The 26,139-nt window shown below is 41.9% G+C and overlaps 1 protein-coding gene across 2 annotated transcripts in view; it reads right to left on the reverse strand.

Moving 5' to 3' along the window:
- The window catches only part of NAALADL2 (N-acetylated alpha-linked acidic dipeptidase like 2), a 921,662-nt gene that overhangs the window by 850,833 nt on the left and 44,690 nt on the right, over positions 1-26,139 (reverse strand). The window contains exons 1-2 of one of the 2 annotated variants that reach the window (XM_030575534.1): positions 21,399-21,467; positions 17,833-17,895 (exon numbers count right to left, since the gene is read on the reverse strand). The gene's annotated coding sequence lies outside the window, so the exon portion shown is untranslated. Of the gene's footprint in view, positions 1-17,832; positions 17,896-21,398; positions 21,468-26,139 lie in introns of those variants that run through there. The other variant, XM_030575533.1, reaches the window with a different exon arrangement.

Consider the following 26,139-nt stretch of genomic DNA (forward strand, 5'->3'; position numbering starts at 1 on the left):
CGGGACTGCAAGTGGTGTCGGGTGTGCTGACGGGACCTGGAGCATCTGCGGGACCGTGATCATGAACGGTGCCGCTCTGCTGTGCTGACAGAGGACGGTCATATGAAGAGACTGTATTACCCGCACCGGCGGTGTCGGGGTCAGGCAGCATCGACTCTGTCGTGGCAATGAGATCCCTCGCCGTTGGTAATGTGTCCGGCGTGGAGGGAACAGCAGGCTCAACCACAGTGCATACTGGGGAGCTGTCAGGCACCGGATTCGACGGCCCTCGTGGGACCGGGATCGATGGTACCGAGGTCGTCGGAGCCTCGGTAGGTGTCGGTGCCGGGCGATCCGACTTAGACGAGCTCTCTGGCTGTGGTGCAGTTGTCACGGAAGCAGCAGGAGCAGTAAGCTCAACCACGGTGCATGCCGGGGAGCCGTCAGGCACCGGACTCGACGGCCCTTGTGGGACCGGGATCGACGGTGCCAACGTCGTCGGTGCCTCGGCAGGTGTCGGTGCCGGGCGATCCGACTTAGACGAGCTCTCTGGCTGCGGTGCAGTTGTCACGGAACCAGCAGGAGCAGGGGGCTCAACCACAGCGCGTGCCGGGGAGCTGTCAGGCACCAGCAGGAATTGTAGGCTCTCTCGACCTCGGAGGAAGGGAGCGGTGCCAAGTCAACTTCGGTGCCAGCGACGGCCGGTGTCGAAAGACCTTGGCAGTACCGGCGGGGTCCGGTGCCGAGGAGGCGCTTCTGCCAGCCGCTTGATCATCGCTCGGTGCCAAAGGTGGAGGGGTAAGTGAAAGTCCCGCTCCTTTTTGTTCTCGGCTTAAAAGCCTTGCAAATGGGGCACTTAGCTGTCAAGTGTGATTCCCTGAGGCACTTCAAACAGGAGTCGTGTGGATCTCCCTTCGGCATCGGCTTCTGGCAGGCCGAGCCCATTTTAAAACACGGTGAGCCGTGCATGGGCTCCGGTACCGGGTGCAGGGAAGGGGCTACTTCCTGAACCCCGCTAACTATTACTAAACTAACTATGTTAGCAAAGAAAAAACGTATAACTATACAAATATATATAAAAAAGGATTATAACATAACTATATACGAGAACTACGAGTAGCTAGGGAAGTGGAGGTCAGCTAAGCCGCGCTCCACTGTTCCAACGACCGACACGGGCGGTAAGAAGGAACTGAGGAGCGGGTGGGCCGGCAGAGGTATATATCGAGCACCATGACGGCGCCACTCTAGGGGGCGACCTGCCGGCCTACTGAGTTGCTAGGGTAAAAGTTTTCCGACGAATGTGCACGCGCGGCGCACACACCTAACTGGAATGGATATGAGCAATCACTCGAAGAAGAAGCAGAAGTTGTCATCAGATATGCTACAATAGACAAACATAACAGTAAGATTGCTTTATATTTAAAGAACAGTATATTGTATAAGAATAAATGTTTAGATACACAGATATAAAATACCACGTGTGTGTATGTGTATATATCAGATTTTAAGGCTAGAAAGGATCATCATGATCACCGAGTCTGACCTCCTGCACATTCCAGGTCACAGAACTAAACTCACCCAGACATGTAGTAGATCCATAACCTCTGGCTGAGTTACTGAAATCCTCAAAATCAATATTTAAAGATCTCAAGTTACAGAGAATCTACCATTTACTGTAGTTCAAACCGGCAAGTGACCTGTGCCCAACTCTGCAGAGGAAGGCTAATTGTGAACTCTTTTCCTACACTTAATAATTTAAATTAGATTGTGAGATCTTTTGGCCTGGGACAGTCATTTACTTTGCCACTGTACAGCTCCTAGTACAATGGAGTCCTGATCATAATTGGGGCCTCTAGGAGCTATGGTATTACAAATTAATAAATAATAATAGAATTCTCTCTCAGGGTTTGATTATGAATGACGAGTAAGTAATGGATGAATAGTGTGACAGAGATGGTGATTTCCGGCAATATCCTGGACAAATCTAACTGAATTATGTTAAATCTTTTAAATTAAGTTTCAATATCTCAGGAGCTCACTGAATTAAAAGGTGAATATTTGTGTTATTGTGGGATTGTATGTAACTTGTTTAGGAGACATAACTGACATAACTAAAGTAAATCTTGGGAAGCATTATGCACTTCAACATACTCTTTTAAACAATGGGCTAAGCTAAGAATGAACTGTTAGTTGGCTAGTTTTCCTAGGAAATATAGGGGAGGAGGGGAATGCAAATACCCACCTCTGAACCTGATCTTCTGAAGCTTTGCCCTGAGGAGGGGAACTTTGTCTACAAATTACCATCTCCCAGGATCAAAAGGCCCAAACAGAATAAAGGAATAACTCTCTGACTCATGAGGGTTCTTTTTTCTGAGCCAAAGGGGTTATGAACTTGTAACCACAGAAAACTCTCTTGGTGGGATTTGAAGGACTGATCACCAGCCAGAGCCCTTAAGGGAGTTGAGGTGATCTCTGGAAAACTTGTTAGCGGGGGGAGTAGGTTCTGGTGTTATTTACTTATTTTTTCTCTGTAATGCTTTTACCTTCAGAATAAATGTGCTTGCTTAGAAAGAACTTTGTGCTAACTGTGGCAATTACCATCTCGGAGGAGAAACGTAAAGCAGGCCTATTTATGCTATTGGACATGGTGGGGAATTCACACTGTAGGCAGGGTCTGTGCAGCCTGGAAATACCACAGTCAGAAGGGAGAAAGACATTTCTCTGCCCAAGAGAAGCAATGCCTGGGGAGCAGAAGCCTAAGAGTGGATGTCTTTGCTAGTTCATAGACGGGGAACACAGGTGCAGTTGCCTTGACAAATAGTTTAAAGACCAATGTCCGAGAAGTTTTTGGATAACAGGTGTTATGAACTAGATCTGAAGTTGATGGACACTTCCGCCTCCCCTAGTCCCCAACTTTTCAAACAGCAAATTATCACTAGAGTTTCAGTTGCCCAAAATAAATATATGTACTCCCATCTCCAGCTGGAAATGGCATTCAGCTCTGTAAAAGTGAGAGGAGTGCTCTGAAAGAAGCACTAATGTAACTTTAAAAGACACAGCATTTGAGGAATAATAATAATAATAAACCCTCACTTCCACTTTTCCCTTCAATTGCCTCTTCATTTCTTCCCTGTGGGAGAGACAGCAGGAGACAAAAATGAAGATTGTTAGGTTTTTTCTTTTTCCTTGCGAGACTTTAGGCTGCTAAATGCTGTGATTTTTCCAAACTACAGCCCAAGCACAAACATTTATTAGTCTTCTTCCTCTATGCTTGCCTTTAGCCCTAAAAATTAATATCAGAAAAAATAAAAACTGTTCAACAGTCACAAATATATGGACTTGTTCTTGCACAGTGCCCACTGGCATTTGTCAATTAACAGAGCAAATATTGATTGTCCTATATTGCTTGAAGCAGAAGGCTGAATGTAATATGGTACGATCAAAGGAACTGTTTTACGTCTTAGGTGGCGGGTTACTTGCTCTTGCCTGCAGGCACAGGAAACTGTCACAAGGCGAGCTCCCCTTCCCTATGCATTTCATTTTTCAACCAGTCCTCACACTCCTCTGTAGGTTCAACACCACCTGCTTTATTTACAACATCTTATGCAGGTTCCTGTCCCCACAGCATAAGGCTTTCCCCAAGCTTCTACCTAAGCACAGGGTGAGAGAGGGGGAAGAGATCTCTCCTCTCTGAGAACCTGGGTTTCTTTGCCCTTCCTTCGAGCCTTCCCTTCTGTCTCCCTTTCAACCATTCCCAGATGATGAGCTGAATCTTCTAGTTAACTGGTTAATCACCCAGTCCTTAACCAATTATCTCCCCAATTTAGCTGCTGCAGGGAAGCTTACAGAGTGATGAGTCTACTTCCACTCTGTCACATGGCCATTCCTGCCTCATCCATGCAAAATTCCCTACAAGACCCTGGGAGTACTGACTGAGTAAGGAAAGCAGGATCACGCTCAGAGTCACTATTTCTTTTACTAACCTTTTGGATTTCTCTTTTACATGCCTATAACCTTTGCTAGAGCAGGAGATGTGCTTAAGATATCCTGTAAAGATGCGAGTGATGACACTGAGTGGAATTTTGCTCTCCCTAGGCTGCATCATGCCTGTTAGACACAGCTCAGAGTAAGAGCCATTCCCCCCAAGGGGTAGCACTGGGAGGCATTCTGCCTCATGGAAACAGAATGCCTCCTTGACTCTCCAGCACACAGGGCCAACACTTTGGTTACAGGTGCAGCCAGCTGCTGCCTTTGTGTCAGTTCCACTTGGAGGGCAAATGCAGGGGGAAGGGGGCCTCATCCTTACCCCCTTTGGTTTGCTCTGCACTCCTAATGGAGTAGAGAGGTAACCTCCCTGCCAGAACTTTACATAGGTGACACACGGCTTAAGGAAGGCTCATTACACCCTGCCCAGTCCTCTGCTGTGCACCTACACAAGGGCCAGGCACGAGCAGAGTCACAGTGTGGGATTACAGACTAGTTGTGTCAATCTGAGGGCAAGAGCACATGCCATATTACACAGGATCTGATCCTACTCCCCTTGAACTCAGGGAAAAACATTGCAATGAGCAGGATCAAGCCTATTGTGCACGTTTGTTGGATACACGGTTTGGCTTTACGAGTCATATCCTGTGTAACAGTCAAGGGAATAACTAACCTTTCCAATCCACAGCAAGTTTCAGTGTTTTGTGTGAAACAGAGGAGAATAAAGTTTGACAAGGTAGGGAGTTAAAGATAAGAAAAAAAATCACTTTTTCTCATGCTACATGTTAGAGTATCCACTGATCTGGCTTCCAAAATGTACTAAGCAAATTGAAAAAAAAGACACAGGGAGTGAGAATGAATCTTAAATCAATTTGACACAAGAAGCAAGGCAATTACACATACCAAATTACACCAGGATTTTATGATGGCGCCCAACTTCCAGTCTACCCTTCTGGGAGGAAACCTGATTTGATGAAGTGACTTTTAAAGGACTTATTAACAATTCAGTTGTACCACTTTACTAGAATCACTCTGAATCAGCTAAAAATATTAGTGTAACACAGGGGAGTTGGCGGTCCAAGTGACTGCAAATGGGATTAAAAAGACCCTTTCACTGGCCCAGGCCAGCAGTAAATGAAACTCATTAGTAATGACTCATTACACTGTCTAATGGTCATTCAGCAGTATATGAGAAATAAATTGCTGGTCTCAGTCCGGTTCCTAGTGACCATGTCATAAAATACACTACTGCGACTAGTATGTTTGTTGCCAGACTTCCTAGACATCTAGGAACTGAAACTGAACTCCCTTTGAACAGGTCCCACTAGGAGACATTAGCACAACAGCCTTTTAGTACCTACGCCAAGTCTACACTACACGGTTAAGTCAACGTTTGTTAGGTTGACTTACAGCCACCACAGTAATTACTGCAGTTTTTCCATGGTCACACTACCCTTCTTCTGTCAGTGGTGCGCATCCTCACCAGGAACGCTTGCCTCAATTTAAGAGGGGCAGTGCGGGGGAGGAGGAGCTCCTGTTGACCTAGTCAGTGCTTCTCAGGGAGGTGGAATAGGTATGCTGACGAGAGAAGACCTCTGGCTGGCATAGGCAGCAACTTCATTTAAGTGCTACAACAGTGCTGCTGAAGCATTTTAAGTGTAGACAAGCCCTCGGAGAGGCTAAAAAAGGCGGGTGGGGAATTATGATTTTTATACACTCTCTCTGCGGGCTCTGCATTACAGTTCACCATAAAGCAATCCTTTCATTGCTGCCCAGACATCAGTGCACAATTTACAGGCCTGGTTCTGCAGCCCCTGAACAGCAAGGCAAATCTCACCTATGGACTTGCCAAGAGACCAAGCAAAACCCATAGCCTGATAATGCAATACTTCTATATGCTGCAAGTACCATAATTGTGCAAGAGAGTAGCCAACAAACCATCTTCTTTTTGCATTAGGTGATAAATCTGGCAGCCTAAAACCACTTCTCCCCCTTTTTGGAGTCTCTCTCCTGTAAATATTTGTAGATAGTTAACATAAAATAAGCTTGTAGAAACCAGGAATGCCTGGGTTCCCATCCATTTTGTCCAAGTTTTGGTGGAACTCAGCAGATTGGCCACCTGAAGAAGGAACCATACGTCCCGTGGAGCAGGTGAAACTGAAAGCAGGGAGGCTGAGTGCATATGTGCCTTAAGGACTGTTCCTCCTCAGGCCGGTCTCAAGTTGACACCATCCCTCACCGCTTTTGGCCTGTCTGGGTATATCTACACAGGAAAGACAAACTTGCAGTTGGCCCATGCCAGCCAACTCAGACTCAAGAGGCTTGGGCTGAGGGTCTATTTCATTGCTATGTAGACTTCCAGGATCAGGCTGGAGCCCAGGCTCTAGGACCCTGCCATCTCACAGGCTCCTAGAACCCAGGCGTCAGGTGGAAGTCTACACAGCAATGAAAAAGCCCCACAGCCTGAGCCGGTTGGCTCAGGGCAGCCCCAGGTGTCTAGCTGCTGTGCAGACATACCCTCAGTGACATCTCCCCAAATCTCTGCCAGAACTTATCTACATGTAAAGCCTACTCTACTCTGAAGCACGAACTCTCTGACCCTGGGCAGGACTGGAACTGGTGAGTCCATAGGGAGATCAGGTGCTTCAGTGTTTCCATTTGTTCATTATTTTAACATGATCTTTTTATTCTAACCAAGAAAGGGACTGTTTGGGTGAGGTGGAAGAAAGAGGATCAAACCCTCTAGTCTCTTTCCCTCACATGTTGTCAAAAATCCTTCCATCTGCCTCACACCAAAATACTCCCCTACTCCAAATCCCACACTGGTGTCTTGTTTTTCCATTTAAAATATCAAGCCATCTTTATATTGTTTAGTCAAGCTACATGTATTTAGATCTTCATCCTGCTCTGGACACAGACACATGGCCCTTTGATTTTGTTAATCTAAATTTTTTTTAATGATTTTCCTTGTAGGACTCTATGGTTATATTAGTTTACAGTGGCTGCCAAAACTCACAACCATCTGTCATGAAAAATATATTTTTTGTCTTGGCACCGAGTCTCTAGTACTCTTCAATCATCACTGAGCAAAAGTTTATTTTTCTCATATTTCCTTTAAGGCAAAAGTACACAACATTTTTGTCAATTTTAAATTCTAAGACAAATACTTTCACTTCCAGTTTGCTTCAACCAAGTCATCACTGAGAGACAGTGCAGCCCTTCAGGAGTTTTATTACATAAATATGCCATCTAGAAAACCTATATGTTGTTCTACAGGATTATTTTATAGCCCTACAGTATTACCATGGTGATCTGTAAATTACTATGCAGTCAGAAAAGATTAATTCGTTCCTCTCTGGAATTAATATGCAATACTAAAGGATTATGTTATGGTCCTCTTTAACTACTTATTATGCTCTGCAGAAATAGAGAGATACAACTTTAAAATATCATCACATTTATATTTGCAAAATGCGGTTTGCCTTATGTATCATTTTAGTGTGACACGCTATGCCATCACAATCTTCCTTTGCCTTTTGCAATTCAAGTTTTTACAGATGGTAAAATCTTAATTACATCTATACATTAAATTAGAGAACCTAATCCAAGTCCTTTCCAAAAGTAATTGAGTACGAGTACTATTTATGCGAGTTTTGTCATTGATTTCAGTGGGGCCAAGATGTCACCCCAATTTTAGCAGGGGGGCTGTGATGCTCAGTCATTCTTAATTTTCACTGGGATTTTCAAAGCAGCATAAGGGTTGGTATAATAAATGGAACCAAAATAACATAATCAATTGCAATTCATGCCTTTTTTACAGCAGTTCAAGTCTCTGTGTGGACATTCTTATTTTGGAATAAGCATGCTCCATTTCAAAATCATTTCCTATTCTACTCAATTACATTCTTTCAAAATAGGGCACTCTTATTCCAAAATGAGAGCATCTACACACAAACTTGAAGCAAAATAATGGAAGATGTGAATTACAGCCCCTTTGGTTATTTTGGCTGCATTTACCATGTAGACAAGGCCTATGGGAGTTCCACACCCAAATCCAGTGAAAAATCAATGAAATCTGAGCTCCTTTGAAAACCCCAGCCAATTATTTGCATTATAATAGTACCTAGGGGCCCTAATTGGTTAACAGTGTCCATAGTGCTGAATACTGTACACATCCAAAGGAAGTCCCTGTTCCAAAGAGATCACAATCTAAGATTCTAAGGACACATCTACACTACAGATGCTACAGAAGCAGAGCTGCAGTGCTTTAGCTGTACCACTAATGCTTCCACTTACACTTCTCTAGATTATCCTGCTAATATGCCCATCAGGGAAATATATTCACCACAGATAAGTCCCTCCACCTCCCAATTAAGTCACTATTCATTTTGACCTTATTAAGTCAAAGCTTGTATTAGCATCTAAGAGCCAGTGTGATAGCACCCTCACCCTCTACCCCTTAATCTTCAGCTTTTAAGAAAATAAACCAAACATTTCTCCATTAAAGTTGCTTCACAGTTTGTTTTTTGATGGTTAATCTGTTTGGACATTATTAAATGTGCAATGACTTGAGGCAATAATGTCATGGTGATCAACTAACCAAGTGATTTAGCAATTTTTCCTTTCCCAGTCACAACCCTAGAACAATTCAGTGGCTTGGACCTGACCATCATGTCACAATGAAGAACGACGACCCATTTCACCTGGGTTACTCTTTGAAATGCAAATTACCTGAACTCAGCTCATTCAACCACACAGACAAGTAACTGGAAAATGGCTGTTAGCGCTGCTGAGGGTAAGCTTTATGGAGAGCTTCTGTTTAAGTGCCCTTGTTCGTATGAATATTGCTACAACACTTGAAGTGATGTTACTGATAAAAGAATCTATAAAATTTCTGGAAGATACAAAGGACAAAGCTGGTTGGATGAAGCAAGTTATTATAACAGTAACTTGAGGATAAGTCCTGTTTAGTTTTTAATTGCTTCAAAGACCAAATAGATTCAAGGTAGTTATAAGCAACAATCTTTATATGTGAATGCCAAGGAGTTATTTAGGCTGGAATATAGATGGCTATTACTAAGGGCCAGATTCCGATACCCTTATCTCATGTTGAACAGTACCCTATTTCATGGGTGGTCCCACTGAAGTCAAAGGTCATTCATGGAGCAAAATGCTACTCCCCATGAATGAGAGTGGCAGAATCTGGCTCTATTTTAACCAAAATGACCCTTAAGGTCTTATTAACAGTCAGGAATTTTAATTCAATATTGCCATTTTAAAGGATCAGGAGAAAAAAAACACAAACAAACAAGGTCATGAAGAAACCCAAAAGTAAAAGTTAAATCCTTCTGGCTCTTCCTTCCTCATCTCCTATGTCACACAGGCTGGAGTGGTTCATGACTGATTGCCAACCTCGGGGCAGAGTGTCAAAAAGCAGGATGGAAACCCCAAACTGGTTGTATGTTCTACAGTTAGATTTCACCAACCCAGTAACAAGTGCGAACTCCCAAAGCACTATATCAGTCACAGACAGTCCCCTTGTACATTCCAATCTGTATTGCCACCCAGGCAGGCTGGATGATATAACAGATGGTCATTTACAACAAAAATCATGCCAAAATTAGAGAAGAGGAAAGTGATCAGGAATAGTCAGCATGGATTCACCGAGGGCAAGTCATACCTCACTAACCTAATTGCCTTCTATGATGAGATAACTGGCTCTGTGGATGAGGGGAAAGCAGTAGAAGTGTTATTCCTTGACTTTAGCAAAGCTTTTGATATGGTCTCCCACAATATTCTTGCCAGCAAGTTAAAGAAAGTAGGAAAAAATAAATGAGAGAGTTATTTACAGGTTAAAGCAGGCAAATATATAGTGGTTAAAAGCGCCAGCCTTTGATACGGGAGACCAGGGTTCAAATCCTGGTTGGTACCCCTAATGCATCACCTGCCTACCTCAAATATGAGAGCAACATGAACTAGGAGAGTCATACCGGCTCGGACGTAGCCCAGATTAACAACGTCCGTGCCAGATGTTGAGGAACCAGGACAATCTGACGATAAGTGGGCTACTGGAACAAACCATTCATGGATGAGACAAGAGAACCTGGAATTGATGGAATGCTACTATAACAGTAGACCTAATGAGAGAGGCTATATGAAATGTATGAGGGGACTATGGATAGACAAAAGACCTACATCCACACTTACTGAGAAACAGCTAGTTACCCAACGCTTCAACATAGTAAAGAGGAAGCTGCTCTCACAGCTTGAGATAGACCAACTCCACATTACATCCCAAACTCAAGAAGGCCTGGAAGAACAAGTGGATGTGCAGCCCACTCCTGAAGCTGAAACTTCACTGCCGCCCCCTCCATTGCAGAGCACAGCAGCTGATATGAGGCATAAGATCATGGAGAAACTAGCTACAGTCAATCCTTGAGACCAATTACCAAGGCTCAGTGGAGAAGTACCATCAGATAGTATGTTAGAAGATGCCAATAGAGCCCTCATGACAATCCCTACTACCACCATAACTCAAACCAATGAACTGGTATATGCTACAGCCTCTGTAATCCTGGAGATGCTTGGCTATATGATCAAGAAGAACAACAGTATGTACCCACCCTGGAAAATGAGGTTGGAGGATAAGACCAAGGCGACTCGGAGAGAAGTTAGTCAGCTAGTGGAACTACAGAAGGGTGTAGAGAATAAGGATAAGACTCGGCTACTGAAAAAATAAAAGGGCCTGACTCCATCTGATGCCTTAGAGACTGCTAAACAAAGGCTCACAGCACTGGCTACCAGGCTAAGGAGATACACAACACAATAACAGCAGAGCCACCAGCAGCAGAAACTGAACAGTACTGGAAGAACATATGGGAGAAAGAGAAGACTCATAACACCAGTGCAAAGTGGCTGCAGGACCTGAGAACAGAGCACAGCAATCTCCCAGAACAGAAACCAGTTACCATCACAGTAGAAGACATCCAGCAGCGGGTCAAGAACATGAAGAGCTGGACAGCACCTGGACCAGACATGATCCACACCTACTGGCTAAAGAAACTAACAGCAGTGCATGAATACCTAGCAGCACAGATGAACCAGCTGCTGGTAGCAGGCTCCCACCCAAACTGGCTAACACAAGGAAGGACAGTGCTGATCATGAAAGACCCCTGCAAGGGAATAGAACCATCCAACTACCGGCCAATAACCTGCCTCCCCACAACATGGAAAATCCTATCAGGTATCATAGCCGCCAAGCTACAGGACCATATGGGCCAGTACAAGAGCACAGCTCAGAAGGGCATTGGGAACAAGAGCAGAGGCTCAAAACATCAGTTGCTCATAGATAGAGCAGTCACCCAAGACTCAAGGTCTAGACAGACCAATCTGAGCACAGCCTGGATTGACTACAGGAAAGCCTACGACTCAATGCCGCACACGTGGATCTGTGAATGTCTGCTGCTATACAAAGTCAATAGGATACTAAGGACCTTCCTCAAGAACTCAATGGAACTATGGAAGACAACACTGAAAATTAACTCAAGACAGCTTGCACAAGTGGCCATCAAGTGTGGCATATACCAAGGTGATGCACTGTCTCCACTGCTGTTCTGCATAGGGTTAAACCCCCTCAGCCAGATAATTACAAGGACTGGATACGGGTATGGGTTTAGGAGTGGAACTACCATCAGCCACCTCCTCTACATGGATGACATCAAGCTGTATGCTAAGAATGAACGAGACATCGACTCGCTAATCCACCTGACGCGGATTTACAGTGAGGATATCGGGATGTCATTCGGACTGGAGAAGTGTGGCCGGATGGTAGTGAACAGAGAGAAGGTAGTCAAGACTGATGGGGTGGAACTACCAGCGGGCCACATAGCAGACATAAAGACCAGCTACAAGTACCTTGGCATCCCACAGTCACATGGAAACCACGATGAGGAGGCAAGGAAGACAGCAACATCCAAGTATCATCAAAGGATAAGACAGGTCCTGAAGAGCCAGCTCAGTGGGAAAAACAAGATCCACACCATTAACAGATACGCCCTGACGGTTATCAGATACCCTGCCAGTATAGTGAGCTGGCCAAAGGAGGACATGGAGGCTGCCGATGTGAAGACCCAGAAGCTCCTCACAATGCATGGAGGTTTCCACCCCAAGTCCAACACCCAGAGACTGTATACCAGCTGGAAAGAAGGCAGGCAGGGCTTGGTGAGCATCAAAGCCACTGTCCTGGACGAAACCCGAAGCATCCAGGAGTACATCAGTAAGATGGCCCCCAAAGATGAGCTGCTGAGAGAATGCCTGAGGCAGCAGCAGACATGGGAGGAAGACCAAGCAGAAGAAGTGCCATGGCAAGACAAGATCCTGCATGGGATGTACCATCGACAGATAGCTGAGGTGGCTGACATTGGGAAATCCTACCAGTGGCTGGAAAGGGCTGGACTAAAAGACAGCACTGAGGCACTGATCATAGCAGCACAGGAACAGGCACTGAGCACCAGATCCATTGAAGCAGGGGTCTACCATACTAGAGAGGACCCAAGGCAGCCTAAAACCACTCCTCCAATGAGGTTGTCAATAATTTAATCAATCTTTTCTGACTGCATAGACATAGTGGCAGGATGTAAGATGCAGGCAGGAACAGCATACACTGAACGGCACAACCAAGTGGCTGGCACTGTGTACAGGAACATCTGCACAGCGTATGGGCTAGATCCTCCCAAGACCAGATGGGAGATTCCACAGAAGGTTGTGGAAAATAGCAGGGCTAAGATTCTGTGGGACTTCCAGATCCAGACGGACAAGCAGGTATTGGCCAATCAACCAGACATCGTGGTAATGAATAAGGACCAGAAGACAGCGATGGTGATAGATATAGCAGTGCCAAGTGACAGTAACATCAGGAAGAAGGAATATGAGAAGCTGGAGAAGTACCAGGGCCTGAAAGAGGAACTAGAGAGGATGTGGAAAGTGAAGGCCAAAGTGGTCCCAGTGGTGGTAGGAGCACTCCGGGCTGTGACTCCTAAGCTGGGTGAGTGGCTCCAAAAGATCCCAGGAACAACATCAGAGCTCTCTGTGCAGAAGAGTGCAGTGCTAGGAACAGCTAAGATACTGCGCAGAACCCTCAAACTCCCAGGCCTCTGGTAGAGGACCCGAGTTTGAGGAAGACACATACCACCCATAGGGGTGAGAGGGTTTTTTATATATATATATATATATATATATATATATATATATATATATATATATATATATATATATATATATATATATATATATATATATATATATATATATATATACATACACACACACACACACACACAAATGAGTTACAGTCTATGATTCCATAAAATGACAGAGTTGAAATAATCTGTCAGCACTGAATGTCTTTTGGGGCTAACCAATGTTGACCCTGGAGATCTCTGCTTCTGTTCTGTAGCTGCAGCCCTGTCAGAGTCTAAACAGTAAAAGAGAGATGAAAAATTTTCTTGTCGGCTATCTTTATTTCCTTCTTCCAGCATTCTCGCTAATAGGACGAGCTCTTTTGCAGGTAGCCTCTTCATGGGTATGCAGGGGCAATTAGCAAAATCTTTGTACTGTGATATCCCACAATGGCCCATTTAGTTTTGATAATCCTTCCTGATGGGCAAGAGGTAACACTAGGGATTTAGCATTTTGCACAAGGTACAGTTTTTCCTTGTTTGGCGAGCTACATAGTTCAGAACAAACATTTTACAGCTATAGCACAAACACTTCAGCATTATCTTATAGCACGGGATACAGACATTATAAGGAGGATTAATACATGTAGCAAATTACAGGCATTTCATGAAATCTAAACACATTGTTTTAAGTCCAATACCCATGTTAACCATACTAATACACAGGCAAGCAGGACTAGTTTCCAGCAACGAATTTGTCAGTGCTCGGCTGAGGCATAAAGCCTTGGCAAGAGCTAGCATGTGGTCTGCCAGTGTGTCATCCTCATCCTCCCCCTTTCCACTTTCTCCTCTTTTATTTCCCTTCTCCTGTTCCTTTCTTTTCCTACCGTGAAGCAACCTCTTCTCCCCAGAAGAGCTGTACATTGTATTTTATTTTAATTTTATTTTATTTGCTTACATAGCATCTGTGAATTAGGATAAAAAGACTAGGAAGACAAATGGAAATGACACATTTTCCAATAATTCTCACAGGAAAAAAAATCCTGTTGAGTTTTAGAAACAGGGAGGGAAGACAGATAAAGAGGAGTAAGATATGTTGAAGAATTTATTTATTTATTTATTTTAAACAGTTCCTCTTTCAGAACTTGGACAGATCCACTTTCATTGCTTTTTGGATTTTTTTTCTTCACTCTAAGGGCTGGTCTACACTAGGGGTGGGAGAGAAATCAATCTAAGATTTGCAACTTCAGCTATGAGAATAGTGTAGCTGAAGTTGAAGTATCTTAGTTTGACTTACCTGGCTGTCCTCACAGTGGCAAGTCGACTGCTGCAGCTCCCCCGTCGACTCCGCTCACTCCTCCTGCTGAGGTGGAGTACGGGCGTTGATTCGGGGATCGATTTATTATGTCTAGATGATACACAATAAATCGATCCCCAATAAATCAATTACTATCCGCCGAGGGTAGTGTAGACGTGGCCTAAGAAAAAGCTGAACATATTTTACTGCAAGCAAACAGCCTGGATAATCTGAGTACAAGAGCCAGCCAGAATAAAGGAATTTTAGCAGCCAGTAAGAACAGCCACATATAGCATACACATTGCATAGCCACAGTACAATTATTGAAAAATAACCAGACAGTGCTAGATTGTGACTTTAGACAAACACTGCACAAAAGGGGGAGGGGGGTGTATGTTACACCATACCTCGAATGGGCTCAGAAAACACTAAAGCAAAGACATAGCTCTGAGTCACAGTTCCCCCTCTTCTCCCTCCTTGCTCCTGGCAGGCAGTTACTTATTAATGGCCTACACACTGGCTCAGCCGCACTGGCCAGTGAGGGGTTGGTAGAGCCAAGCCTCTTTCATCTTGCCTTTCCTGGTTCATGCCCTGCCCACCTACTCCAGGGAGGGCCAAAAGGAGAGACTAGTCTTATTACCCTTGGGTTTGGGTAGCCAGTATAGAGATGTTAAGGGAATTCTTATTCCCTGTGAGTCCCTTACCCATGCATTGTCCAAGTCAGAACTTGGTCCACAGTGATTTTGTTAAGTGACTAGTTTGTGCTAGTGACAGTCACCAACTAATCATGAGTTCCTCAAACTAGACAATATTGTTATTGAGAAATAACTACATCATTTATGTACAACCAACTGCAGCTCAGAGAATGGTGGAGAGGGAGAACCCATATATGGTGGAGAGGGGGAACCCAGGGAGTTATACAGTACATTACAGCACTCCCCCCTTCATTCTGACTGGCTGGGACAATTCAATTTCAGTATAATTCCAGGTAATACTGTGAGGCTAAATATCACTACTTCATTAGGCGACTCATATATCAAAGTCTGAGCTGCTGCCCATTTGCCAAATCACAGTTTGCCAAGATCTTTCTACCATTCAGGACACCATAGAAGAATTGCCTAGATTTCTCTGAGCAATACTTGTTCACATTCTTATGTTTCTCTGTTTCTATTTGCATAAAAACCATTTTACTGTAATGTTAAAAGGCAAATGTTTTCTGGGTTTGCAATTGACAGTGCTGTACATTACGGTATTTTCACCTCCTCATTTTTTTTCCCCAATTTCCTTAGGTACTGTAGTCTGATTCATTATATCAATGTGTATATATAGAGAGATTCTGATTCATTGTATCAGTGCATCAACCTTACAATGTCTGATTATTACTATTTCATCAGCCTTTGCGCTGGGAGAGATCTTTTCTGTCCTTAGTCCTGCTTCACATCTCAGATTTTCTCCTAATTTACAGTTACTGAATGTAACAGTAAGCAGCTCACTACATCATACTGTGACTCTTGGAGAGTCCGGTCTCAAGGTACTGAGCACTCAGCCCAGGGTGTTTGTCAAAGAGAACAGTTCTAAACCATTAAGTACTTGAATCAAAAAAGAGAAAGTTACAGAAACTATTTTAAATATAAATATTTTCAAATTTGGTTTAGGTACTTAATTTTAATTAATCAAAACCTGTTTCTTTTTAACATAATTCCCTGGGACTGTGAGAACCCAAACACAACACCACTGTGCGAGTACATGAGAACGGGAAACTGAAACTAACTGTGAAAGTGATGCTTTTGTGTCAAATCTTAATTAGGAAGGAAAAGCCAGGGGTCTTTTCCCGGTTTAAACAAACAGGACTGACAGTTATTCATATACAAATGTGGCATTTCAGATATAGTAGCATTTTAATGCTTTTATTAACAAAACTGAAACTAACCAAGTTATTTTCACTGACCAAGATGAATGAAGTACAGAAAGTAAAACACACCAGCATGAAAATCAAATGGCAAAGCAGAAGCCTGATTATGTTTACATTGTATAATCCAGTCTGCAGGAGTTCTAGATGTACAAAAACGGATGACTGGGACCTAAAATTCTTTCCATTTCTTGGTAACAAGGAGAAAATTTCAAAAAAAAAATTACTTCTCTCTTGACACCATCCTTCTAAAAAATATATATTCTATGGATGATACCTCAGTTTAGAGGTAAACTTTCAAAAGTCTTTAGATGCAGTAGATATAAGTATATTAACAGAAAACTGTTTGTAAGCCAATGCTACAAACACTTGCTGTTGGGTTTTTTGCTTGGCACTTGAAAGTCATTGAGAATACAGTAATAAATCTTGCTCTTAGGGTGATCAGATGTCTTGATTTTATAGGGATAGTCCTGATATTTGGAGCTTTTTCTTATACAGGCTCCTATTACCCTCCACCCCCTATACCAATTTTTCACACTTGCTGACTGGTCACCCTACTTCCTCTTGGTATTACTGTTTGTTACAAACTGTAGCTACCATACATGATTTCCATTGCACTTTACCACCAGAACACTAAACACATACAGAAAATACATAAAGCTAGAAAACATGTGTCATCCAGGTAAGGTTACATTTAAGCTCTGTCATTATGAGCCTATATACAATCGCTATAGAAAGAATCATTAGCAGAATTTCAATTGAAGTTGTCTTGGCATAGTAAATTTAGCAAAATGCATTCCGTACTTTTGATTCCTAAAAGCACAAAGTGCAAAGAGCAAAATAATTACTTAAATATGTAACTGTATTGAAATGGCAGTGGTGGCTCAGCGGCTTCAGAGGACTGTTTCCAATAATTCTTCAAACTCGAGTTCCAAAAAGGATTTGCATTCTTACGTTCTTTAGACTTTTCCAATAAAAACCTTTTTAATATCAACAATACTGCACTAGCCTACTTATCTAGCCAGAAAACATGTTAGGAAAAATAAGAACTTGCTCATTCTTGGATATTTACAAGTAAGGATCTGCACAGCAAGAATGTCTTATAGAAAAGTGCATTGTAAAAGAAGTAGGGATAATATGCAACATCTGAGGGAAAGAATGTTAATAATTTAGGAATATGGCTATAAGTTCCTTGGTAACAAAGAAAAAGTATAGCCATGTGCCTTTTATAGGCATAGCACCGTTGTTTCAATATATATTCCTCTAAATAATCATCGCATTCATATGTATTTCTGCAGGGAAGAAACTATGAAACATCACTTATTTTAGCAACATTTTCAAATGTGGACAGCTTTCGACATCTCTGATTTGCACACATTCGCAATTTTGCCTGTTGGATGCTCAAAGAGGAAGAAATAACACACTCTTTACCAATGGCCCAAACTGTTGCACAAATATTAATGAAAGGTCACACACCAAGCTCTTACCCTGGGTCAAATGAAAGAAGCCCAGAACCATCAAAAGCTATTTCCAATGTCCAGCTGAGAAATCTGAAACAGAATAACAAAGATAGTTTGTGACAAACCTGACAGAGTCCTCTGGAAGGAGCAAAATCAATTGTGACATTTTTCATTTATTTGTAAATGCCTCTTTGGCAGTACTCTCACTCAAAATGACAGTTGCCTGTTACAGACTGGGGAGGTGATGGTAAAATAGAGGAATCCTGACAATTGCTTTAATGAAATTCTGCATTAGGACCACTCTAAAGCTTTCCCCCAACAAGCAGCATGCCCTTCACTTTCAATTTCGTATTCCCCTAATGTGGAAAGCATTAACCCTGTGAAAAACTGAAATCACCCTTCTTTAATCTGCCTCAATGCTCCATTCTCACCCTGTCTTCCTCTCATCTTTCCCATTGTAAGACAGAATTCCAAACATATATTTCAATAAGTATAAATGCCATAAAACTGTTAATATTTTGCCCCTCTTGCTCATGCTGTGTCTTACCTTACTCAACGAACGGTCACACTGAAGAAAAGAGGACTACCCAAGATAAAGGTACTATATTCAACATTAGTAAGAATGGCAGAATCTAGCTCTTTGTAATAAGTAGTGTCCCTGTGTCTACACTAAAAACATTGTGCTGTTAAAAGTGCCTACAGGAACGATTTAGGTTACTGCCTATTTTGGAAACATTTATAATCCAGGTTGAAATTTAGCTTTTAAGTAATTGCTGAGAGAATGAATACATTGGAGGTAGGAGCAAAGAGGGAATCTGATTTTTGTCATTGACTGCAAAACAAAAGGACATATTTGACAATATGGAATATTTCTTGCACTTCACTTACTCAGCTATAGCTTCAGTTTAAGACATTAAATTTCTCCAAAGAATACTTTATGCCATAAATCAAAACAGAAAATTGAGATGCTATCCTACTTTCCTGTTAGTTACTATGCTACTGAGGTCTGACCTTGCAGCCTTTTCTCACATGAGATGTCTCACTGAAAATAACAGGACACTACTGCATGAGCAAGGATAATTCACGGGAGCAAGGGTTGCTGGAGCCAGCTCTTCTACTACTAGGATTATTATTATAAAAATGATATCCAAAGCAACATGCAGACAAACTTTTAACTTTTCCCCCACTTAGGGTAGTAATTATTTTATTTCCCCTTTACATGTTAATACTCCTGGGTTTATAATAGCAATGACCTCCAGGTCAAGTAGCACTTCCTATCACTCAATGACCAGCTGAGCTAAGAGTCTGAGGCAAATAACCCCATAAAGCCAGCCAGTAAAGTTTCTAGGAAATTCCATCCCTATCAGTCATTGCTCCTTAAATGTTCTCTTATGACTACATAAGATGCTGTGTCAAGCTATGCATTTTAGATTGGCACCTTGACTGCAACATACACAGCTTTCAGACATCTGTAAAATTAATTCTTCCCTGGCTCTGTTTTTTTAAGCTGAACTGCCAAGAGGGACAATTTTTTTTTGGTATGCTTTACTGCTCCTTTATTAAATATAAAAGCTGCTTTGATAACTTTAAAAAAAAAAAGTATCCTGATATCTGGAATCTCCTGCCAGTAACAGTGCAAAGATCACACAGGAACGAGGCAAGACTTATAAGGTTCAATTTACATTCAAGGATCACGAACCTTTAAAAGACATGACTATTTAATGCATGATTACATAGGCATGCCTTTCTGTATTTCTGACAGACTGTTTCCTGGTTTTACTAAAAGACTGAGAAACTACAGTAGTGGATTGGTAAACCTGGATCGGCAGCTTACTTAGAATCTTTGTGTTTAGATTTGTCTCTTACTAAGTATTCTTTCCTCAATTGAAGGAGAGGGGACATTAACTCTGCAAAAAGGAAATATTTGCTAAAACTCCATAGCAGACCTCACCAGTGATAGCAACAGACAGAACTTTAGACAACATGTCAGCAATCATAGATGATTTAAATATGGCTGGCTGAGAATTTTCTTTCTAAGCCTTTTTTCAGTGTGCAATTGGGTTGTTGATACAATGGACTTCTTTTTTTATGTCAGCTACACATGCCCTCTGAATGAAAGCTGGGAAACCATAGCTCATGTTATGCAAGAACATAAGAATGGCCATACTGGGTCAGACCAATGGTCCATCTAGCTCAGCATCCTGTCTTCCAACAGTGGCTGGTACCAGATGCTTCAGAAGGAATGAACAGAACAGGGCAATTTATTGAGTGATCCATTCCCTGCCTTCCATTCCCAGCTTCTGGCAATTGGAAGTTTAGGCACACCCAAAGCATGGGGTTGCCTTAGTGCCCAACTTGCTAATATCCATTGATAGACTATTCCCTGTGAGTTTATTTAATTCTTTTTTGAACCCAGTTATACTTATGGCCTTCACAACATCCCCTGGCAAGGAATTTCATAGGTTGACTGTGTGAAAAAGTACTTCCTTATATTTGTTTTACATCGGCTGCCTAGTCATTTAATTGGGTGACCCCTGCTTCATTTGTTCTGTTCGGCGTTCTTGTGATGTCCTATTTCCACTAGATTTCCGTCCTCTAGATAGTCCTTTAGCAGAAAGAGGGAAGTCAAGACAACAACTTTTCCATATACAAAAAATCTGAGGTCATCTTTATGCATCACAAAGAAGCAACAAAAGCCCTGCACCTTAACTTGAATGGCCTAATGCACCAATGCTCAATCACTCCCTTTAGCCAATTCATTCATTTCAAAGACCTATAACTTTGCAAAATCTGGCCAAGATTTTCAAAAGTGACTAGTGATTTTGGGTGCCTTAATTTTTAGGGTGTCCATCTGGAGCCTGATTTTTTAAGTATGGGTGAGCAGCACTTTCTGCTAAATATGCCTTTAAAAAGTGTCTCAAACGGGCACCCCAAATTGAGGCATCTAAAATCACTAGTCAATTTCAAAAAATTGTGACCTTTGTATTTAGGTTTGTCTCTTACTACATATTCTCTCCTCAATGTAATATGAAATTTTATATAATATGTAATGGCCCCAATACCTCATTCCCTGAGCACTTAAAATTCCTGTGGAAATTAATGTGAATGTGGTAGCTGCAAGAGTTTCAGGACTGCCCTGGATTCTGGGCCTGACAGAGTCTAGAATATTTTAAAACAAAGAAATATAGTGCATCTGAAAACAAGCCTTCCATGGCAGTTTCTTGTTGCTAATAACCATACTCAAAGCTCAAAAGGCACTTCATATTTCACTTCCAGAAATATATAGTTACTCATAGCAACCTTTTAAATTTCCATTTAAAGTATAAAGAGTCAGATTCTGATTTCAGTTCCACTCACTGAACTTCATGGAAAATAATGAAATTACTCTGGGATTTACACCAGTGGAACAGAGATCAGAATTTTAGTCCTGAGGAAGGCTGCACCACAATGCAGACAGGTGATCCAGAGGCACAGTGGAGCAATAATGATAAACACCACATTCTAGAGGGAGCATAAATTTTAATGATGTCACACATAAAATCCATGTTTTAAAGGTTACAAAACAGAAGCAAGCTTACAAAGAAACCACATACATTATTCAGGGATGTTGTTGGGTGCCTGTTCTTCAGATACTTTAAGAAGTAACATCCCGTCCCTCAATAAATAACTGGAATACACTGTACTTACCTGCACGTGGACAGAAAGAAAAACACATGAGAGTTAAGCAAATAATTCGTACCATGAATATATTCTTTTTTTCTGCTAACAGAATGCCCACAGTCAGAGTGCAGTTTTTCAACTTTATTTGTTATTGATCAAGTGCGTGTGTTTGGTCAAATTATTTTAGTCTCAGGAATGACCATGAATATCTAAAACTGGAGCTGTGATGCTTAGTTGTGACTTGTCAGGTAAGTCGCATGATATTGTTCCTCTTCCCTGACTGTGCACATCAGCATCTGGTGTGAAACCTGCACATGCAGATTTCACATCAGGTTTCTATGAATACCTGCAGATGAACATATATGTCAGCAAAATTGATCATGCAAACAATGTTAGAAAGTGAATAAGACAGGCATGTGAGTGTGACTAAAGCAAGTTCATTTTACAAATTAACAATATTAGAATTTTTTCATTATTTGCCAAGACCTAACATGCAAACCTTATTGTGCCAGGGTGAGGGTAATGCTCGTCTAGTCGGCATTGACTGCTAGTCTGCTACAGCTATTTGCCAGAGAATTTCAGACCTTCTAACACAGCTTGCTGCATGAAGCATCCTCTCTCCCCTCTTCACTTACTCCTGCCAGACACCTCCCACTCAATTCCAAATTGGGGCCTTTCCAACTATTTTTCTGCTTACTTTCACTCTGCGCAGTGGCAGGAGCATCTGGCCTTTGGACAAGAAAGGAAAGTTACAGTAGATCTTGTACAGGCCAAGATTTTAAAATACAGGAACTTGATGGCTCCCAGGTCCATAGTTAGGCTCGTAAGCACAAAAGACGCAATTTTCAAAAATGCTTTGTGTCCAACTGTTCTTATTGATTTCAACCGGAGCTGTTGGGGGCTCAGCACCTTAGAAAATTTCAGTCACCTATTTAGGACCCTAAATCTGGATTTAGGGTCCTGTTTTTGAAAACATGGAAGGTTTTTTTCCCCTAATTTTAAAGAGAAGGGAAAAATACCCTGAACAGTCTATATTATTATCTACTTTTTTGCAGTTTAAATAGATTTGACAATTTTCCTGTTTCTTTTTTATGCACAGGGACATAAATATATAGATACACACACACACACCCCCTCTCATGGCCAACACATTAGGGATTGAGCCTCGAGAGCTAAAAGCATGGGACGCTACAGCAAGAGCAGTAGAATCAAGGCTTTGCCACGGGAGGTGTAACAGCCCATATTGTCTGTGGATCAGCACAGAAGGAACCTGTAAAACAAACAACACACACACACACACACACACACACACACTTTTAAAATGATAAAATTTGTGATAAAATTCTAACCCAAACTCAGGTGACTTAAGTTGACAGTCATTTCCCATAGGTTTGTACAGCATAAAGCACAACCGATCTAGCTGGACTCTAGCAGTTAACGCAACGACACTGAAAACATTTATGCAAATATTGTGTGCATGGGTGAGCATGCTATGTTTATATCTTATTAAATCTATTGTTAATTGGTAGTGTATTGTATGAGAAAATAGTCTCACCCTATTTTGTTTTCATAAGACAAATTGTATGGAAAATTGGTGAGATGTTGAGGATTCTTAGGGGGTCAGGTGTAGGACTTTTATTTTAAGGTAGGCACAGAGTCAAATTCAGCATTGAATTTCACCCATGAAACCTGCGTTAAGTCAATGGGATGGCACTGGGTGGATGTCAGACAGAATTCAGCCCTCTGCGCATAAGTCAGAGTTGCCTTAACACATCTTATTTTCAACAGAAGAAAAAATTATTACTTAAATTTGGCCTTTCTCCCCGTGATGTAAGTTGCAATCTATCCAAGTCACATGACATTTATGGGTGCGTAACGCACCACCTTCATACAACTTGCTCATTCGACCCATATCTCTGGCCTCAAGTGTCTGAAGCACACACCAATTCAATGTACACACCATGCTACAGGTGGCTGAATAGGAGATTTGACATTTAAAATGTTTTATTCATTTTCCTCTAATAATTCCATGCTAATGCATCTGGGAGTCGCACTGCCTTCTAGCCTGTGATCTACTCGTAAACCATCAGACTGAGTCTGAGAGTTTGGGTGTTAAGGTATCATTTTTATTAATCTAATTTCAACTATACTTAATAACCAGCCTATAAGGAGAATAGTAACATAGTACATTTTACATAGCCTGGTATTTAAGGTGGTGACTTTGGGCTAATGAGTCACCATTAATATTGAACCTTGACACTCTTTTTGTTCTTTAAGTCCACAAAACGATTTCACCAGCTTTACTGGATTTTGTCAAACTCAGAAAAATTGCACTGCCTGAATGGGATTTTCACATTTTTCAGTAATTTATGTATGTATCTACATCCTCCTGGCTACCTGAAAGACTGCCTCTCTTTGGGTGTGGCTACACTGCATAGCATACCCAGGTCCACGTACCCATGCACGTGAGCCTGTATCTGTGAGCAGCCACACTGCATTGGTATGCATTCCTCAACCCCGACAGGTACATCCATATTGGCAATGTGCTGACACTTGTCTGATGCTGTGGCTTCTGGAGGTGTATCCCAGGGTTCTTAGCATGTTACTAACTGTAGCTGCTCTAGGTTCTGTTTCATGGTGCACTTAAGGAAGAATTTGCCACACAACACTTGTACAGAAGTGCTTTTAGTCCACCAACACATTCAGCCAAGGCCTTTCTGGCTCTGCATGCTCCTTGCTACCGGAGACAGGCCATGGATCCAGCACTGATAGATCTTTTTCTGCTATTTCAGGTTTTGGGAAGAGTACCTATAAATGCTGGTGGACATTTTGGCAGTAATATCTGTCCTTCCGAAAACAGTTACCAGAGGCAGATACAGACATGGCAGCAGCGACCCAGGTGATGCAGCTGATTCTTGCTGCAATGGCTGAAGATTCCCCACATGGGGACCAGCATTTCCAGAGCAGAACTACAAGCAGACTGTTGGACCGTATCATCATGCAGAACTCAGCCGACCAGCAGTAGCTGTAGAACTTACATGAGGAAGCAGATCTTCATGAAACTATGTGAAGATCTTAGAGCACTGTGTAATGCTGGCCATCAGTAGCAATGCTCCAGCAAACAGCCTCTTGGTTTCAAGGGAGACATGCTGGAGTAAGACATTTTCTGGGAGGAATCCTCAAGCCTGACATGAAGTTCCCACCAGAACATCAGTGTGTTGACCTTCAGAGCATACCGCAAAGCTAATTTCTTCTCCTGGATGGAGCGGATTGAAGGCTATGGCCTGGCTTTTAAGAGAGGCTTTATGTACGGTGGATAGGCTGTTGGGGTATTTTTCGACAGATGCATCAACGTTAGAGAGGAAAGGTAAATCTTTTATCAACGATATTTATCTTATTATTATGTTTTAATGTGAGCCCTGGAGCCATGGATGGATGAGTGATTTAAAACTAATTTAAAAGAAAAATAAAAAAGAAAAATGGAGATAACAATGAGACCCTCAATAGTCACTTTGCCTCTACTGAGGCTGACAAGACTGTCAGACAGGGCTATATCAATTTGAATATTCCTATTATATCTAGAGGCCATAGGTGCTGGAACTAGGAGTGCTGGGGGTGCTACCGCACCCCCTGGTTTGAAGTAGTAATAACAACTCAAACACATGGCTTCTGCCTTTGGCATCTCTGCTAGGGGCTTGGATCAGGCTTTTAATGCCAATTGTGGTGGTTTGTACATTATGGACACTTAGCCATTGCGCAGTACATTGAAGTTCGCACGGGACAATGAATAGCGATCCAATGGTTATGAAGCTATCCCTAACTGCTGATCTACACTGGCTTTAAACCTGTAACCTTGCATCTGAAGGCTCTGTTTCCAATGACCAGGCCCCTAAGCCAGTCAGTGCCTTGTAAAATCAGCTATTTAAAAAAATATATCAGAAAGGCTGAATTACAACTGCATAGTACAAGCAGTCTCTCACAAACTTTTACTTCCAAATAGCAAAGTTTTCTCTTGTACCATCTCGCAACTTCAGGATTTTTTGCCTGTGACCCTAGAAGGCTGCATTGTGTACTTGTAAGTAATCTATCACCATTTGCTTGCATTAAGTATCCAATCTTTATTTTCCTTAGGAAATAACTTAAAAAGAAAATGAACAAACATTTGAGAATTCATGTAATGGTGAACTTTAGATAAGATACATAATTGTGCTCCTGCAAGATATAATGACTTTCCCATGGGATAGAAATGTCTTGGTAATAATTCAAGAATAGCAAGAATGTAAGATATAAGCTGTTTTTTTTCTGGATGGGATAAATATAATTTCTCACGGCAGTGTATATCTTTCTTAAGCCTCAGGTGGTTTTAAGTTAATGAGATTAGTTCCAGCAGGCAGTGAAATCCCACGAGATAGGATTTATATTTCATCGGTTTTCACTTCGTCCAGCAAGTACAGTGTAGTCAATCTTTGTGTCATTCTGTTATTGTCCTGGCTTGGGTCTTGTTTTCAAACTCAAACCAGGCTAAAGCTGCTCATAACTTTGACATAAAAGCTTAAGCAAAATGTAAAGAGCATGTTTTAATGTTTAGGGCAAAGAAAAGGAGCAATCCTTAATCCTTCCCTCCAGACTGCGGTTTTATTTTATGTATATGATTAACCATGTGTTAATGTGTCT

Source organism: Gopherus evgoodei, chromosome 9 (genome assembly GCF_007399415.2).
Source record: "Gopherus evgoodei ecotype Sinaloan lineage chromosome 9, rGopEvg1_v1.p, whole genome shotgun sequence".
NCBI classification, from domain to species: domain Eukaryota; kingdom Metazoa; phylum Chordata; order Testudines; family Testudinidae; genus Gopherus; species Gopherus evgoodei.